Genomic DNA, 5,215 nt, shown 5'->3' with positions numbered 1-5,215 from the left:
ATCAAGATAAGTATAATGGAACACTGCAGTGGGATTTGAAATAATCTCAAGAGCCCCATTAATGGGCACATTGGTTAGAGTAGGGCAATAGCATGGCAGATATACAGTTTTGTGTGTTGCAACATGTTCCAAGTAGAAAAGGAGGAGACATTAACTGCATGTTAATCCAAAGGGAACAAAGATGATTTTTTGAGATGGGCTCCCTATCTTCAAATGGTCTAAATAGTAAGAATGAATGAGGGATTTGTTTGTGAGATTGTCCCTTTAAAGGTTAATTTTTTACAGACTCCAGATTGGATGCACTTTATAAGTGACTGTGGACTGACTGCTGTTTGATCACTGTTTGAATGCTCGTTGGTTCAAGATGGTTGTGGTGAACGGATCATTTGAATGCATGGGTTTTCCATGACAGTAGGAATGTTCAAGGATTGAGAGATAGTTTTGAGGTATGTTTTTCAAAGTTTATGTTCGTTTGTTTTTAATAAATATACTGGTGGGGGTCAGACTGTAAAAAATTGCATTGTGGTGATCTTCATGAAGCCATATTTTGGCAAAATGGATGATAGTAAAACTCACATTCTTGGTTAACAGTGCCTCTTTCAAGCTATCATACCTATTTGTGGATATTTTTGATTGTGCTTCAGGAGTTAATCTTTGAGTCCAGTTAAACTGTTACATATAGTTGATGGGATGCTTTGAACCACTGAAAATTTGTTGAAAATACAGCCATTATTTCATATACTGACAGTTCAATTTTAATTTTAATACTGATTAGATAATTTATATACTGACTGTATACCTTGTGTGATCCATGGGGTGGGTTTTTTGTTATAGCTTGGGGGGAATGATTTTCATGTATATTTTATATATGGTATTTTGTGTGTGGTAGCCCTCACCAGTGTCTGTTTGTATTTTTATGTTATGGGGGCTAGAGATTTATGATTACATTAATATTTTATGACATTGAATTAATTATATTTGGTTTGCTGCTTTAAGATGATTTTTGTATATTTGCTTTAAGTGATATTGGTGCACCTTTGTTTGATATGATAGGGGTTGTATGTTGCGCGTACCAGCACCCAGGCCTGCTCACCTCACTAACTCCTCCAGGGGTCCCGGGTCGTCCTCCCCTGCAGCAGCAGCGAGCACAGCCAGGCCTTGGCGTCTCACGGCTGCGGTCGCTGGGCTTCGGCGACCTCACGGCAGGGTTTGGCGTCCTCTGTGGTGTCGGCCCCACCCCTAGACGCGTGCGCATGGATCGCCCGGTCCCTTAAAGGGCCAGGGGCGGATCCCAGCTCCGCGGCGCGCCCTGATTGAACACTGCTTAAGAGGAAGTGCCTGCCTTCACTTCCTCGCCTTGGCAATCGGATCGATCACACTGTGATATCAAGTTTGCCTCTGCATTTCCAGTCTGTTCCAGTCTCGTTCCAGCCTTGTTCCAGCATCCTTCTTTCTGTTCCTGCGTCTCCCCAGGTAGTACCTCTTGGACTATCTTCTCGGTACTGACCTCTGCCTGATCTTGACTACGTTGATCGCCACCTGGATTTGACCTTTGCCTGTTTCCTCGACCAATTCTGCACGCTGCCTGGAACCGACCTCTGCTTGACCATTGACCACGTCTGATTGCTGTTTGGAACCTGACCTCTGCTTTGACTGACTACTCATGGACTGATCACTGGAACCTGACATCTGCTTTGGCTGATTATCCACGGACTGACCACTGGTATTGACCCCTGCTTTGGCTGACTACACTATTTTGACTCTGGCTCTGATCCTTGCCATACATTCAGAGAGACTCTTTTTTGGCCTTCTCTGGCACCCCGGACTCATAGCCTGAACATCGACCGCACACCCTTGATCATGGTGGGCACACCCCTGAACTTTCTCTCAAGGAGATCCTGCGAGGCCCACCTAAGACCAGGCGGCCAGGTTGCTAGTGGTGAAGTTCCTGCTAGCCTCTGTCTCCTGTGCTCCACCTCCTGGAGGCAGGCACTCTCTAGGTCCGACCAGGGAGCCTACCAATCCTGCACTAGGCCAAGGGTCCATCTCCCGGCGCAACATTTTACCTATTAAACCTTTATGATTATGGTTCTGCTGACCTGCAGGGGTGTCTCTAGACAGAATCAATGTATTTCTTATGACAGCGTCACTGCAAGAAGAAAAGTGTGCACAAGCTCCATGGAATCTCCGGCAAAATGTAAATAAGCAATCTGTAAATCACGAACCACTATGGAACACATCTGGGTGATCATTGTCAATCCCTCCACAGCAGTTCTTTCCTGCTACAGTAAACTGTGCGGTGGCTATGGATTGCAATGTTGTACTCTATCCTACAATCTAGTTTATATAGCAAGGTAATATCATCCTTAATTCATTTTGCACTGAGGTGCTAGAGCATAGCTCTTGGCCTAGTGCAGGGGTGTGCCCACCACGATCAAGTGTGCGCGGTCAATGTTCAGGCTATGAGTCCGGGGTGCCAGTACGAAGGGATTGCCTAGAACTTATTTATTAAGCCTAATACTGTCATAAATTTCTATTCATTCAAATTATGTCACCCTATTGTGAAAGACAGAAGGGCCAGATTTAAGATTTTGGCACCCATTTGGCAGACTATCTCAATGGTGCCCCTTTAAATCTGTGCCAGCACAAGGCCCTAAGGCAAGTGGGATCAGGCTTCTCTTTGGCCTGGATATTTGGTGCCTGCAAAATGTGGCAACTTAGGTAATCGTCTATGCCTAAATCCAGGCCTGAAAGAGAGACCACTGTTCCAGAGGCATCAGAGACTGTCGTCTTTTTTTTCTTTTTTAAATTAGCAGACCAAACAATAAACTCTCTCAGAGAGCAGGAGCTAGCCTGGCAAATTTCTAAATCAGCACAGGAGATGCTTAATTTTATGACTGTTTTGGTTTATACAGGGTGAGTACTCCTCTTCATCAAGTGAAATTCTGAAGTGCCACTGCTGGCTTATACACAGTGAGTGGCTGCCTCTGTGTAGAGAAGAAATGCAGGACTTGGTAAAGAAGAGTACCCTAAACTAATGCTACAATCATACCAAGCAGTCTGGAAGCAAGCTCGGATGTTCAGAGACAATTCTTTGTTTCAATGTTTTGAAAATAGGGCTTGCCATAATAGGATCTACCTACCTACCTGGAAATTATTTTTATCACACTGATAATCGTAAAAACAACTGAAAAGTCTAGAATGAATCACATGTGCTTCACCATGAGTCATGAATCAATGGGTAATATATAATCATTATTCAACTAGTTTTTAACATTTCTATGTTACTGAATACTACTGGCACCTTTTTTGTAAAGTACTAACTATACCCTGCTATATGTGCCTTCTTTGTAAACCGTTATGATGGTAAATAACTTAATGACGGTATAGAAAAAAAATTGTAAATAAAACAAATAAATAAATAAATAGGAGCTTTCTTTGCTTGAACTTACATTATATTAAATTTTAGACCTAATACAAACAGCAGTACTTACTACATCCAACAGGAACATCCCAGAAAAAGAAAAAAAATAAGAAGAGAAAGTCATCTGGCTTCAGGGCACATTTCTGCACTGTACTAGTGAGTCTACCTGACAAAATATGACCATGGATGATGAGCAGGCAGCCTTGCTGGTATTCCTCAATACCTCTGCAGCATTTGAGACTAACACTACTCTAGTTAGGGGCAAATTTAGGGGTCCCATTACGTCATCAAATCTTCAAGAAAGCACTATGATAAACTGTATAGAGTGTCTGTTACAGCCCTGTAAGGCAGAAGTAGTACTTTGAAAGACTGGATGAGGGACATGAGAGAAAGGGAAATTGATGTCTGGTTCCATATGGGAATTTGAATATTCATCTATTCAAAGTAGACAAATTGCTCCTGGGAAGGCTGGTTGGGCAATATTGGTCTTTATCTACCGTAATATGTTGATGTATACTTTATATATCTTTCATTGTTATATGCTGAGAATGGAACATCCTAATCACCCATTTAAAAGATCTGGGGGATGAGCAGGCCCAGCACTTGTTACGTGCCCCGCCCGCGGCCGTCCCATGCATGGGCTCACCTTCATGGTTCCACAGCAGGGTTCTGGGACGACCTCCCTCGCAGTAGTTGCCAGGCCTGCCAGGCCCTGGCATCCCACGGCGTTGGTCATTGGGCATTCCACTGTGCGCCAGGCCTCACGCCAAGGCTCAGCGTCCTCTGCATTGTTAGCCACGCCCCTACGCACGCGCGCGGACCGCTTGGACTCATGTAGGGCCAAGGGCGGGTCTTAGCTCCGTGGCGCACCCTGATTGATCCCTCGATATAAGGAAGTTCCTGTCTATGCTTCCTTGCCTTGGCAATTGGGTCGGTTTGCTCTAAGATTGCCTCTGCATTTGTTCCTGCTCTTGCCTGTTCCTAGTCTCATTCCAGGATCCTTCTGTTCCAGTTCCTGACTTGTTCCTGCATCCTAGTTCCTGCATCCTGCTTGTTCCTGTGTTCGTCTGTCTGTCTACCCAGGTAGTACCCTCGGAGTGTCTTATTGGTACTGACCTCAGCTTGCTCCTGACCTGCCTGCCTGCCTGCCGCCTGCCTCAAAGACCTCAGCTTGTTCCTGACCTGCCTGCCTCAAAGACCTCAGCTTGCTCCTGACCTGCCTGCCTGCCGCCTGCCTCAAGACCTCAGCCTGCCTTTGACCTCGTTTGGTACCTGACCCCTGCTTTACTGACCATTCCACGGACTGACCTCTGACTCTTGACCTTTGCCTGCCTGACCTTGTCTCCAGATTCTGGCTCTGTTCCATGCCTTGTCATCAACAACTCTGTTCTGGTTCTCCTTGTTCCAACCAGCCTCCAACTTCGAACCCGATCGTGCTCCCCCTGTGTCCGTGGGCACGCTGGACTTTCATTCTCTCAGGAGACCCTGCGAGGCCCACCTAAGTCCAAACGTCCCGGGCCCTTACGGGCTCCTCCTGGGGGGACCTCAGGCTTCCAGTGGTGAAGCTCTTCACAGCCTCTGTCTCCTCCAGTGCTCTGCCCCCTGGGGGCAGTTACCTCCTGTTCCCTTTCAGGAGACGTTCCATCACTGTCCGAGGACAAGGGTCCACCCCTGAGAACAACAGCACTAGCCTAGTTCAACATCTTCCTCCACAATCGATCACAGACTATGTCACCAGGATCAGCATCGTCTGATGACTAGATCCCTGTGGAGTGCCACAGGGATCTAGTC

General features: G+C 46.0%; 1 long non-coding RNA gene across 1 annotated transcript; it reads left to right on the top strand.

Moving 5' to 3' along the window:
• Window positions 1–353: 353 nt before the first annotated feature.
• LOC115092925 lies at window positions 354–3,378 on the top strand. Its single transcript, XR_003857115.1, has 3 exons — window positions 354–446; window positions 1,474–1,723; window positions 2,916–3,378. It is a non-coding gene; the product is annotated as an uncharacterized LOC115092925 (long non-coding RNA).
• The last annotated feature ends 1,837 nt before the right edge of the window (window positions 3,379–5,215 follow it).

Source organism: Rhinatrema bivittatum, chromosome 5 (genome assembly GCF_901001135.1).
Source record: "Rhinatrema bivittatum chromosome 5, aRhiBiv1.1, whole genome shotgun sequence".
Taxonomy (NCBI): domain Eukaryota; kingdom Metazoa; phylum Chordata; class Amphibia; order Gymnophiona; family Rhinatrematidae; genus Rhinatrema; species Rhinatrema bivittatum.
This window is presented reverse-complemented; position numbering and strand designations above follow the sequence as displayed.